Source organism: Gymnogyps californianus, chromosome 10 (assembly GCF_018139145.2).
Source record: "Gymnogyps californianus isolate 813 chromosome 10, ASM1813914v2, whole genome shotgun sequence".
Lineage (NCBI taxonomy): Eukaryota > Metazoa > Chordata > Aves > Accipitriformes > Cathartidae > Gymnogyps > Gymnogyps californianus.
In genome coordinates this window covers 6,200,030-6,214,718 of record NC_059480.1, presented here as the reverse complement: position 1 = coordinate 6,214,718, position 14,689 = coordinate 6,200,030, and positions in this window count along the sequence as shown.

Below are 14,689 nucleotides of genomic sequence, written 5' to 3'. Positions count from 1 at the left end.
CATAGTTAACCAAACTAAAAAAGAATTATCAAATTTTAAGCCAGAAAATTCTGAAAGGATCTTTTTAGGATAACTCCTTCAGAATTTCTAAGAACTTGTAGAATTAAAAAAAAAAAAATGTGGGTTTTTTTTGGTTGGTTGGTTGGTTTTTTTCCTTTGGTCCACAATTTAATTAGGGCATAGAAATGGTGATAATAGTAGTATAAATATTCCCACTGTGGAGCATCTTTCTTGACATGGTCTTAGATTAAAAAAATAGAGACCCAGACCAGTTTGTTGTAGTGGATGTATATACAAATTGTGCTCAAGTAGAATTTTGCAGGGAGAATAAGCAATGATCAGTTGAAAGGTTCCAGTTGCATTTTTTTCCCCTCTATATTTATTACTTCATATTCACATGTACTGTTTCATATCATTAAGTAGTAAGTGGCCACAGTCTTAATGAAACTTAACTTTGAAAGTTACTAATGTGCTACTGGACTCCCTGGTATGCCCTATTCACTTCAGTCATTCAGCTGAGTGAGTCCATAAACAATTCTAAAATCCTCATGGGCCCAACAGAAAACTCTGCTGTCATGAAGGGCCTGACTCCAAGAGGTGCCACAACTGAATGCTAGGTATAATTGAGCCTTCGCTGGAAAAGGAGTAAGCCGTCCAACTTCAGGACCCTTTTTAAACTACTAAGATATTTGGCTAGCTGATACGAAGGAATTATCTCCTAAGAGTGAGACCCTGCCACCCATACCCATGTTGAGCATGGCTTGATCCTCACAGGGCTTCTGTACAGGAATGCTGAAAGGACTCATGAGATGAAGATAGCTTTCAGTGGAGATGGTACAATCAATAAGGTTATTTGCTGATACAGATCGTTAATGTAGACGGTGCCTTCTCCTATGAGAGTCTGAACTGACTAATTAGCTGATACGGCTGCAAATATGCATCAGAGTTTGAATCCTCTAGCTACAAAGATGCAAAGTTTCCAAATGAAACGGTAATGAAACTGCTATAAGGATGCTAAAGCTTACCACCTCCTAGCTAACATATCTCAAGCAACTTAAAAATCAAAGTGGGAGCTTTAGGGGAGAGTGGAGAAGAGAAACTGCTGGTTGTGGAATGTGTACTCGTTCTCCCTCAAAACTCTAACTAATGGGGATGACTCCTAAATGTTGGTGAGAATTTGCAAGGAAGAGTTTAGTCAAGAAACCTAGCCTCTAGTGGGTTGTAAAATGTTTGCGAAGAGACAATTGCCTCCTGTGTGCTAATGAAATATGCTAAATTAATGTGTTTAACTCTTTTAAGTTGTTTGCATATAGTGTGCTCATGTATGCTCAATGTTTGCTAGTTGTGCTGTGCCAGTTGGTTGCAATCAGTAAGATAAGCCATGTAACATTTCTAATTCAGCCCAGGAAGCATGAACAAGTATGTCCTTCCCTGATGCACAGACCCAGAGTCGAACTGCTCCTGCAGATCGTTAATTCTTCTGCAAGAAGAATATGGTAATATAGGACTGTTCAGGGTCATAGATTGTGTAACACCATCACCTATACGTAGACTGGTACAGAGGACAATCTATATAAACACAGTTGGAGATCTTACTTGTGTTGAAGCCAGGATTGATTGCTTTCCACTCACTGCCTCTACATTTAAAATGTCCATGCAGTTACAACTGCCTACTTGTAATAGTAAATTTCCCATTAAAAGGTTAACTCATTCTTGTTGAGTCAGCACTGATTAGAGTTTCAATTACTGGGTAGAATTTCAACTACTACTCTTCATCACTAACTACTGCCTAGGCTTTTACCTTGGGCTGGTAAAAAGGCACAAAAAGGGCTTCCTTTTATCCACTTCCCAGCAAACCCTCAGGGGACTGCAAGGCTGATTGCTTTCTGACTGCCATCTTGGGGACTGAACTGAAGACTTCTCTGGCTGGAAGCAAGGATTTTGATAGCTTTAGCCAGAGTTAGACATTGTTTGAGACTTGCATATTCTGTCCTTATAAGAAGCGCTTACTCTTCCTCTGATTTCTGGGCCACATCTGTGCAGCTAGGATGCTAGCATGATGTGCCATTCAGAAACAGCATAGCTGAAATGGGATGGTTAGGAGCTGGTCTGTGCTTGTATCACAGCTGCTGTTTGGCTTGCCAATGACTGCACATCGGCTTCTGAGGTTGAAGAAGTGTTATTTGAATCCACTATCCACAGGCTAGTAAGGTCCTGCTTGGGCATTACACCTTCTTCCTTCTAATTTAGCTCACCTTGCAATAACATAAATGTGGCTTTAAACCTAAAAAAATTGGTACATAGAACTTCCAGGAGCAAGTAGCATGGAAGACCAAACGGGGCACTTGACCTGATTTTCACTTGACAACATTATGTAACAGCACAGTCAATCCAACATAGTCCAACATAATCCAATATTGTTAGAAGGAGCAGAGGAGAATCTGATAAAGATTCTGAATGTAACCTAGGGTCTATAAGACAGGAAGTGATTTAGAAATGTAGTCAGTTTGGTTTTTAAAGGTGGCACTTTAATTCTATCGGAACCTGCATGAGGTCAGCCCTGGGAACAGTTCAGGCAAGTAAAATACTTGGCTTTTTTCTTTTAAAATAGTGCTCTGCAATAAGTGACTTAAACACTCACAATGATGGAAGAACAGGACAGTATTAACTGTGCAAGGAATTAATTAGAACAGCCACAATCTGCTATGTTTTTGTCTGGGTAGCAAGAACTTTTGAAATTCTCCTGTTTCTGTGTCTCATTTCTGTCACTGCTCCTCTGACAAGGCTTCACATAACTTTAACTTTATGAACAGCTGAGCTACTTCTTGTCTGAATACAATGGATTTTAGCTCTTAAGAGCAAGTTCATGACGACATCTGTGTTAGAGCACACCTGTAAAATGGTGATGTCTGCTTCTCAGAAGTGCATCTACCATGGGAAACTCAAACTTCAGGAACTTTTAGAAGCTCAGATGTTACTCAACTCTTTTTCATGCTTTTACAGAGTGGGTTTTTCTCTATTCCATGGGAGGTTATCCACCCAGTGGGAGTATGTATAATCTATTATTTTTTTATGACAGTGTCTTGATTGCACAGGTTGGTGTTAGACCTTCGCAAAGAAACTAGAGAGCACTTGGGTGTGATCCAGGATTTAGATCTCAACCCTGCTTCTCCTGCACTTTAAACAGGGAAGAGGGCTAAACTAGTAGCAATATAAGGCACTGGGCTCGCTCCCAGTGTACACAGTGAGTATTGGAGAAACGCCTCTAAGAGACCAAAGTCTCTTTGGTCTGGATTCGTGTCCTGACCTGAACTTTAGACCCATAACAGATCATAACCTTTGGGCCCCCTGTGTAGTCAGAAGAGTGAGATGCTCTTCCAGCCAGTTCTTCCTCTCACCTGATTCCTGTCCCTCTTGCTAGACAAGATACATTTGAGCGTGTGTTTCTTCATGCAAGAGGAAGAACAAGCACCCTCAAATTGCCTTCTTTAAAAGCACAACCAAAAAGGCCGAAGAATGTAGTTTGAAAAAAATGAATTGTATCTAGAGAAATGATTGGCTGAAGATTTCTCAGATGGTGACATTATTTTTCAGGAGGGATACTAGATTGGGATGTATGAAACAATCAAACCAGAACCTCACATCAATTGTTCTTTCTTTATCTGGTCTTCTTCAGAAACACTTCTTTATTCCACTTCAAGAAAGGATTTTATTTTCCTCTTTAGCTAATTTCCCTTCCATATTTCATTAATGTATGTCTCCATTGATGTGCTCAGTAGCTTTTTTCCTCCATTGAGAACCAGAAGACTGTCTGCATTTAAACACATACATAAAAAGAGATCTGAGCCACCCAAGGAGTTTACCTTTCTTCCTGAGGCACTGACATTTAAAAGCTACATCTTACAATAAAGCAGAAAAACTGTGGCAGTCCAGTTACATGCAGTTTTGGTGGAGTAAACACTTGATTATTCAACAATGAGTCATTTCTGCAGTAACCTCATTCTGTCATGACTGTATCACATCTGCTAACTCTCCAAAGCAAAAATCATAACCTGTACTGGTTTAAAACATGCATACAGCATCGTGGTTCATACATAACGCTGTCTTCAACCAAAGAAGCCATGTGCTATAAGTTTAAAAGGGCAAAGTACTTGTTCTCAAAGAGAAAATATCATAGAGAAGAACAAAGATAATTATGAAAAAAGTTTCTCCATTCTTCAGCTCTTCTCACAGTGTCTGGCTTCTCCATTGTTCTTCAAGTCTCTCTTCGTTCTCTTAGAAAGCCTTTGTGTTTTTGGAGTGTAGTGTATCTGGAACATAGCATTTTGGGGCTAGGGTTGTTCTGCTGCCCTCTGAGTTGACTCCCTGCCTTCTGCCATATTGTTATTGTTGACCTCAATCAGAGCTGAGGCAGGCCTGAGTGGAGCAGAACCTCGTCCCCATAATGCCTTGCTGTCCTCAAAACAGTCTCCACTGATGGGACAAGAACACTGGAGGCAGAATATGGCTCCTGGATCTTAATTTGGTTCAAAATGATGTGATACAAAAGAAGGCTCCTGATTGCTAGACAACAGCATATTTGCTACACTACTTTAATTGTAACACTGGAATTTTAGTTAAATGTATTTAACATTTCCTGTAACAGTAATTTCGACAATTTTGATGGAAAAGAGAGGAAACAGCAAATAAGGATAGTGTGATAATGACAAGATAGTAAATTGGGAAACAGTTTAAGTGAAATATAGCCAACATTCAGTAAACTCCTTTTTATAAGTGGCTATACCTAAGAGTACCTTTCATATGTTAAAACTAAGCAGTGCTAGTCTATTGAAGTACATATGGACTACTACTTAAAATGAACTATGACAAATGGTAGTTGAATTTACTTCCTTTCACTTTTTTCTTGAAAACACAGGAGATAATATGCAGGAAGGATGATCTAGTATTTTTTGCAGAGAGCCATTTGGGGTATACCATCCAAAGACATGCTGCTGTTGTCAGCTGCTGAAGTGGTCAAGGACTTCAGTCAAATAAGGGCTCCAGAGTGCTTGCTGCAGTAAAGATACATACTGAATGCCCACTTTGTTGTATAGCACTTTGGTCTGCCAGTAATTAAGTCTTTTTGACACAGCATGATTATTTTGCTTACCCTTGCTCCACTCTAGTATCTATGTTTGTCCACCAATAAATGGTCTAAAGAGAGGATGGAAAAATCACTTTGCTGAATCCATTACATTCCTGTCACGTATATGTGAATGTGTGGTGGTGGTCTGAGCTTTTGTAATGAAAAGAGTTTAAAAGAATTAAGAGGTCTTAATATTTTAATCTATCCTTTGAAATTAGTTTTTCCCCCTGATAAGCTGCAGGTTTGTTTAAAGTAAGAGTAAATAATGGCAGCTGCTGTTGTTTTCTTTGTAAGATCAATGTTTGAGATAGTGCATATAATGGAGCCACAAATTCATAGATGCACAATGCATCATTGTTTTCAGAAGTTCAGCTATTAATATTTATAGTATTGACCTGAAAGGTTGCAACAATTTCTCCATTAGTCATGGTAGTGTTGGCTGGACCTGAAAATTCAGTGGTCAGCGTGGCTACAGTGCCGCTAGCAAGCTACAGTGTACTAAATAATGCAAGTTCAGCCTTTCATGAAACTTAAAAGGGAAAAAAGATTCTGAATAAAAGTAGAAATGTATAGTAAAGGCCATGGGGATACAGTTTAACCATTACTTATTTAAGTATTATTTATCTATTATTTAAGCGATTAGCAGCTATAAAAAGTCAAATAATTAGCTTCCAAAGCCTATTTATTGATGAAAGAATATTTTTTCTCATTAGAAATGCTAAGTTCAATCTATGTTCCATTTGCTTTTTCCCCAGATTGGAAATAAAATAAAATACTAATGTAGCTAAGACACACTCCCAGGTCTGCACAACAAAATGTTACTGATAGCCCACTACTTGTCATGAAAAACATCATTACTTTGTCTTGTAAATGAAAAGTCCTCCCTCCCCCGACCACATACATGGTAAAATATTAGTCACATTATGTATATCAGCACCACTGAAAGACTAGAAATTTGTACCTCCTACTCAAGAGCGGGGCTTAAAAACATCCTTTGTCTGTTGCAAAAATACATTTTGAGGGGGAAACACCAACTGTTGTAGAGGTTAAATTTTTATTTGACAACTCCTATCCTTTTTTCCTCCCCCTTTCCGAAAGAAGTGCTTATATACATAGAAAAGCATTTGCCATTTGGGTGATACATTCCCTTTCCAAGTATGAAAGAGATGAAACATAGCCAGTATCTACTGTGAGCAATCTTTAGTTTGTTTTGCAGCATAAAAAGTTCTCTTAGTAGCAATATATGAACTCTTATTATAAACTTGTTTTAGTCATTGCAGGAAATGAGTTTGTAGCCAGCTAATTAGTATTTTCCTTAATGACTTATGCTTGAGTCTTAACACAGAAAAGCAGCCTCTGGAGGTGCTAATTAATCAGTTCAGCACTGTAGACTTAAAATGGACAGATGGTTGAGTATTTCACACTCCCCGGCCCAGAGTGAAGAGCAAAGCATGCCCGGTTCTGGCAGCAACTTCAACATGTGCTTAAGCATATAGAGAATTTCCATTCTCTGTTTAAGACAACAAAAAAACCTCATTTATCCTTACTAAATCCAGGCCCGATACGGAATATGTGCCATGGTCTAATTCAGGAGAGGAAAAGCCTTTCCTTTGAATGACAGAAAAATTAGGTTGGAAAGGACCCCTGGGGTTTATCTAGTCCAATCTCCTGCTCGAAGCAGGGCCACCTTTGAGGTTGGATCAGGTTGCACAGGGTTTGTCTTGATGAGTTTTGAAAATCTCCAAGGCTGGTGATTCCACGCCAAATTCTGCCATGGGATATATTCTCTGCCCTATCAAGGTTGATAAAAGTGCAGTATGCACCTTCATAAGTATATGTGGTTTATGGTTTTGCCTTTTTTTTTGCACACTGATCTGATTAGAGTCAAATTCAGATCTAGTGGGAGTAAGTGCAACCCCCATTTTTCTAAGAGCTTCCACTGACATAAAGAACTTTTCTTTCCTCCTTGTTTACATTGGACTAAGCCAGATCTGATCACACTGAGGATATCAGTGCATTCTCTCCCCTCTGTGTACGTGAAGCCTGCTCCTCTGACACTGAAGCTCAGGACAGGCATAGGATCAGATTCATGACATCTGGTAAAGTGTAGTTCTGTACTGTCTGAGGTCAGTGACAAAACCTTGACTGGCTACTAAGTTACTAGACTGGCACCAAAGAAAGAAGAGAATTTACTGAGATTACTATTTCTCCTCACAAGTCACCTTAGCAATGCCGCCCATCTTTCAAATGCTGCTGGAATGGCAATGCAAAACAAAAACCCTTCTTCTACCTCTTTCCTTTTAATTCTTCAAGCTTTACTTCCTCTAATAGGAATAACCAGAAATAAGTTTTCAGTTGCCCTTTTAAAAACGAAACTCCAGACCAAATCTTTAATTGCATCCTTTTAAAGGCCACACAGTAGTGTTAAGCTATGTAGTAACACACTCAGAAAGGATCTGAAAGTCTGTGCTGAGAACAGCGTCTCTCACCTCATAGACTCAGCTGTACTGAGCAAGAAATTGTGATTTGTGCCTCTACAGAAAACATTCCACTTGCATCTTATTAGAGCTACCTGGGGAGGAAAAATAATGTTGTGGAGACCAGGAAATTTCTTAAAGTGCTTTACCTGGAGGTCAGTGGAATTCCATTTATAAATGATAAATGCATGCATTTTGATGCTAAAATTGTGATGACTTACAAAGTTTGATATTACTGTACTTTTCTGTGGACAGTGGGTTTTTTTGAAGTGGTGAACATATTTTCAAAGAATATCATAGACATTTGTAACATGTATGTTTGTGCCAATAAATCTTGTTTTAAGAAGTTTCTTTTTGTGTCATTTCTGTTCCCAATATACACAGTTTAAGGACAGTTAAGCAGCTTCAGCTTTCATTCCCTCTCTGTGTTAAGTGCTAAAGACTTCTGGAAATTAAGATTTTCTAATTCACACTGAGTTTTTATATATTCAGTCTAATAGAAAAGAAAAAAAACCCACTTCTGTTGTATAAACAATAATGAACTCTGTACAAAAAGGGGGAGGGGAGACAGTGGTACAACTATTAAAGAATTGTGAAGAGGAGCAGATGGGAGAATGCATTTAGTGCATTTGACCTTATTCTTAACTTTCTTAATGGTAACATATGTTTTCCTTTTAATAGGGCACAGTTAACTCAGGGAACTCATTGCCACGAGATAGTCTTAGTTCACAAATTTGGTGTACTTTGGACACATTTTTTAAAGAAAGAAGGATTCTCTGTGAGAGAGGGATACAGACTCTCTTGCAGGGTCATCTTCTGCCTTAACTTGAAACAGCTGATGCTGGCCACTAGTGTGATGGCTAATGGGGTATGGTAACTGTTGCCATCGTTATTCCTAATGAGTAATTAAGCTCTTTGAAGAGACAAGAGTTGGAAGCTGCTTTTCTCCCCCTCCTAGTGACTACACCTACATTTTTAAATATATAAGCATCACAGTAACTCCTGGGTAGCTCTGCGCCTTCATGCATATGGGGCATTATTCTCATTCAACAGCTCTTCTATTTTGTTGCAAATCAACTCAGCACATATAAAGGGCACAGTATCGTCTCTCCCCAACCAAACACACCAAAACCAGGTAATGTCAAGATGCCTTCTTGTATGACAGTGCTTTATTAGTAAAAATATAGATTTTTCCTTGGTAACTCTTAGCATACCTGCAATAAATTGGGGGCACTTTGAGCATATAAGGAGGAGCTGAAAAAGCAATCATTGATTTCATACAGTGCATATTCTGGTCTACGTGAAATAGCAAATAAGGACTAAGTGAGAGGGTGAATTAAGTTGATTGGTGCATATGAATGTGATATTGAAGAACACAGGAAACTGGTCAAAGCCAAAATGAGGCTTATGCTAATAATTAAGAGAGCACAATGGGCTAATACTCCATTAGCACTCTTACAGTCAGGTTGCGTAGTTAGCTCAGTTTTGTTGAAACAAAATGTCCCACTTTCTGACTTTTGAGCTTACAAAGAATTCTAGCAAATGATAAAACCAAGTGAAAATGAAATTATGTGTAATGTAATGGAGAGATTAAGGTGGATATTGCAGAATCAGTAAGATTATATGAAAAATCTAATGTATTTTTGTATGCTGTTCAGATAGCAGATTCACATAATTCATGGAAGTTCAGGGAGCAAAAGGAAGGACTGCTTCTTAGGGGTTACTAAGTTATGTGGGGTGAAGAGCTCTGGGACTTGCATATGCTTCAGAAAGTCAATAGAAGATAGTTCAAAGACACAACAAACCTTGAAGTGACTGTCTATACACTTTGCTTTGTGAGCTGAAGTACACAGAGGTAAGTGAATGAATAAAATGCTTTTCAATGCTCCTGACAGATCTAAAATTTCAAAAAAATGTCTCACATGACTAAAGATGGTCAGAACTGCAATCTGAGAAGAAAAGCAGGTAATCTTGAGACTGCTAGAACGCTATATAAAAGAGAGCTAGGCAGTGACGATCAGTACATAAAATCAAACCATCTTTTTTTGCTTTCCCAGGTGTTTCAAATCTAGGGGAACATATCCTTGTAACGCCACCTGTGGTTTGGGCAGCTATCATCAAAAGCTCTTACCACAATGTGGTAGACATATTAAATACATTTTACTATGGGAATTTCCTGGTACCAAATGCACTGAGTTATTACACTTTTAAGGCAGCTTTTAGAATGATTTTGCAGAAATAACACCCTTGCCTTTTCCCTTAGCATCTGAACAGTCTAATTATAATTTAACAGCTGTTAGCTGAACTACTTTACAAAGGCACGTAAGCCTGGCTTTTCTACCTTCTGTTGGCCATAATGTAGCTTTACTCTGTTGAATGTAGTCAGTGGACTTGGTAATTAAACTTCTAGTACTTACCTAATAACTGGCAGGTTGTTCTTTTTACTAGAAGATGTACAATACAGCATCATGTTATTTACATATTCTCTGGGTTAGCCTAGAAAACACCTGCTCCATAGTCCAGCTTCACCAGGAGCCTGGAAAGACTTCCCAATACCATACAGTGCATGCCTCTCGGATATAATCTGTAGTAAGCCATAATGACAGTGCACTGAAAGAGCTGGACAGATCAGGGGTGTCGCCAGCATCATATAGCCCTGCACCAACCCAGGCTTTGTTAAACTTCCTTCCTAATGATCCAAGAAAGCTACAGAGGAGAGAAAACCAAAAATTCTCCCTAATCCATGTCAAATGACCAGGGGAGTGGGGAGGAGTTCCTTTTCTCAGCTCGGAATCCAGTGAGTTAGTTTAACTGTGAATAGGATGCAGAAAGCAAGCATCTGAAACTGTAGTGCCACAAGGAACACTGGGGTTAATAGCGCTTGAGGAGCTGGGAAAGTAAACCAGTTTTATATAGCTTTCTAGACAAAGGAAGCCTTGAAATATGGGGTTATTACAATGTACATATTGTTCTTTGCCAGTGCAATTCCATCTCCTTTCAAACCACTTTGGAGACACCTACAAGTTCCAGTGACAAAGTGCAATCTTTTTTATCACCAGGAACTGTCTGGATTAGTTTTGCCATCCTTCCACCTGCTTATCAGGTACCATTTGATAACCGCATGCACTCTTGGCCCCCTTCAGTCCTCTGGAAAGCTTGATCTGAACTTCATTCCTGAGCTGGCTAGAAAACTCCTTCGAATGTCCTGGTTACTATCTGGGAACAATGTATAGTTCTTACTCTTTTGTTTGCTATTTTTCTTCAGTTTGACTAGCCCATGTCCTCCTTAGTCATCCTGACGGTCCATCTCTGCATAGTTGCCAGTTCCATCACTTATGATGACTTTTTTTTTTTCCCCAGAAGTGTTAATATACCAAAAGTAAAACTCTTGCTTACTGCACTCACCAGCTTAAGCATTTCTTGACTACTCAGACATCTCTGTTCTTTGAACACAAATGCCAGTTAAAAATGCTATTAGTTTTGAGATGCCTAGGGTTGGCAGCTAGATGGAAAAAATACAGTAGCAGTCTTTGTTGATGAGAAAAGGCATCACTGGGGAGCTGTAGGCAAAAGCAGTATCCTCAAGGCCTGTCTTGAATCTAGATGAAGAGCCAGCCCACATGTTGTTCTGCAGCTGAGCCTAGAACTTGAAGTCCTACGGAGTGAGAAAGCCAAGCTGGCTGCATAAGCAGTATTGCTGCATTTTGGTGGTGGTGTGCCCATTATGAGCTTCCCTTGGCTATACATAGACTTATTGGCTCTCATGTAGGATATTGAAGAGTCTTCTGATGCCATTAAGATGCCATCTTACAGGTATCCCTGTGTCTGGATTTTATTAAAAAATCGTCTTTGGACAGATAGTTCATTAATACATGACTAAGTGCAGTGTGAACTCTTCTTCAGCCTTGTATAGCTGTGCAACACATCATACTTACATGATGTGTGTCTGAAAAAGAGAAGAAGCAAAAAGGCACATAACCATTAAAAGGGAGCCCTTCAGCATATAACCTGTCTGCTCCTATTTGACCCAGACATGAGGGAGGAATCAAACCTCAACCCACCCAAACGAGCAGCTTCTATTCCTGATTGTTTTCTCTTTGCAGACCATAGCAGAATCTGTGGGAGCTTCCGGGAGAGATTTGCAGAATCACTCTTGCCTCCCTAAAATGCGTTGACAAGAGTGGGCACATCACTAAGTATCTGCAATGCCAGAAAGCAGGTTGTCTTTTAAGCTTTGTTTTCTTTTAAATAAATAAATATTTAAAAGGAAATCGTCTTGCTTTTAAAACTGCCTTAATGGGGGAGGGAAGACACGTTTTCAGGTTTTAGCTGGCCAGCAGTGCAGGCGCCTGCCTGCTGCAGCGCCCCAAAGTGAGTCTGTGCCAGGCTCGGGAGGCATCCGGCCAGCCGAGCTGTGAGCACCCTGTGGTGTGCAGCCTGGGGAATGTCAAACAGTGGCAGCCGACGCAGGCAGCATCACCCTGTGACAGCATGGGCACTGTCAGTCACCGCCTATCGTTCTAGTGAATTTATTTCACAAATGATGCCAACATAGACTAACAGTGTCAGACTCAATCTCAAATGCAAAACAAATCTGGTCACAGTTTGTCTGTCTGGGATTAAACTGCATTGTCCATCCCTTGGGTTAGCCATTCTGCTGTAACTGGCGTTCATTTTAACAGTTTTTCAGATCTCTTTTTCATCTCCTGTACACCAGTTACTTCAGCCCAGGCTTCAAATTTCTCAAGCATTCTCAAACTTAATGGTATTTTCCTTTGTGGTTTTGGCATTGTCTCATTCTCCCTCTCTGCTTCATCCCACCTGTTCTCTGTTTCATGCTGCTCAATGAAATATTGTTCTCCCTCTTGTCTACAAGAGCTATTACTTCTCAAGTAACTTCATTTAACTCTTATGTTCCCCACTTTCTCTATGGAAAAAAGAAATCAGAAGATTTGTGTCTAGCCACAACGGTTGCACACTTTGACTAAGCCATCAAGGTCTTTGTATTCTCCTGATGCTTCCAGGGCTGCCTCCTACATACTGGCATTCTCTGGTTTGGCGTTGCTCGGGGTGACTGATTACATGGTCTCATTTGTCCTTCATAAACTCTTTCAACTCCTGTTTAAAAAACAAGTATATAATATAAATGCACCTTTGTCTTGGAAGGAAAGGCTCTAAGTTTCTCATGTATTTTAGCTCTTTCTTGTACTCTTGCAAGCATCAGAAAACACCGCATCAACGTGGACAAGTACCTGTTGATCCCTTCATAGAACATCTCTTAAGTCAGGAGCCAATATGAAGCATGTTGCCTGCAGCTGTCTGTACAAAGGCTGCCTGTGTCATGTGCTGCATGGGAATGACCTCACCAGTTGAATAGAGCTACTGAACCAGTTACGGATGTAGTCTGACAGTCATAGAACAAACATGACTCATTTAAGAACATTCCCTACCTTCCCTTTTAATAACTGGTTTCACCAAAGTCGGTAAACTAGAACTGAAGGGAGAACAAAGAGTTCTTCAGTCAGCTCTGCATAGCATTCTCACATGCCACTTATTCTGCTGCAGGATCATGTTTGAAACAACTGTCCTTCCACAATTACATCTTCTCTGATGATGTGCAAGCTCTCACAATGTAATCACCGCTAGCAGCAGATACTGACTTGCCAACACTAACAATACTAATACCAATACTAACAAATGAACAGTTCTATGTTCTGGATTTAAAACCAAAAAGCTTCAAAAATACAAACTGTTGGTGTGCTGAGGAGAGATCATCATCCTTGATGATGATAATAACAATTGTGTTGAGATGAGAACAGGGTTCTGCAAATAAGGAGATTTGTGTCTAGTTTGACCAAGCCATCAAGGCTTGGTCGTGTGACTTCACACCCAAGAGCGCTCAACTTCCACACTCAGTTTTCTTAAGAAGGGGCTAAGAAATTAATTCCTGCTATGCCTTTGCTTCTCCACCTTGTGGTATATCAATCATCACTTTGGTAAAGGTCTTTTTGAGAAAGTAGATAATAGAAATTATAACATGTCAGGTTAAACTTTGAAAATTTGAACTTTATTCGTGAAATATTTTTGGTATTATAAAATCTCAACTCCACTGATGCCAACAACAACAAAAAATCTCGATTATATAAGTGGAACTGAGGCTTCATCTCAGATTAAGCTATTACAGCATGCAAATAGCAGCATAATTTCCTGAATATGCAATACACTAGTCCTCATACTAGGTCTTCTCCTATTGTTTCAATTTGATTGTAGTGGACTAATCCTACATAATTAACTTGCAGCGGCATCCTAAAGAGTGCATTCACTTCACCAGTAATGGCTGTGTCTAGATGGGCACAGTGCAATTTTCAAGTATAATTTGTTAATGGTCTCCCTACACAATTCATTGTACTGCAGTCCACCACGTGGCTGGGGAAAGAGTTTGTTTAAGTAGATTTGGCTTCTGTAACTGACATTCACATTGACTCAGTGTGAATTACAAGACGCTTCATGTCAAGATTTGAGGCATGGTTACTTGTAACCACCTCATGACATGTTGTGGAGTGCCATGTCTCTGGTCTTGAGCACTGATCTGTATTTCTGAGGGACCTGAATCCAAGCTCTAATGACCAAGTTTGCAGTGAGGTAATGGCTTTTAGATAGTGACACAATGTGCTTTGATTGCATTTTACAGCTTGAGGAGATGTTGTCTCAGCAGACAGTGTATGACAAGAAAAGTTGATTCATTGGTTATTAGGTTCCAGTGAAGTATAAAATCTGTCATTTTAAAAACTCTCCCTTGTTTGGTTTGCTTTCTGAAGTGCCTGGAAGAGTAGCACACGCATCCTCTCTGACTAGGCCAAAACACCTCAAATTCTGCTGGTGTTCAGACCTATCTTGTTCCCTCTAGAGCTAAAGGCAAGGAAAGGCTTAAACTGGCCTGACTGATTTTTAAATTCTTTGACTTGCAGGTAAGGACAAACTGATGGTTTAGTTTTAAAGTTATTCAGTTTTTAGTTTTGGTAAAGTTGCTTAAATGCCACAGTAGGTAACTTACTATGTACTGGGGGGGGTGGGGTGGTGGAATTTC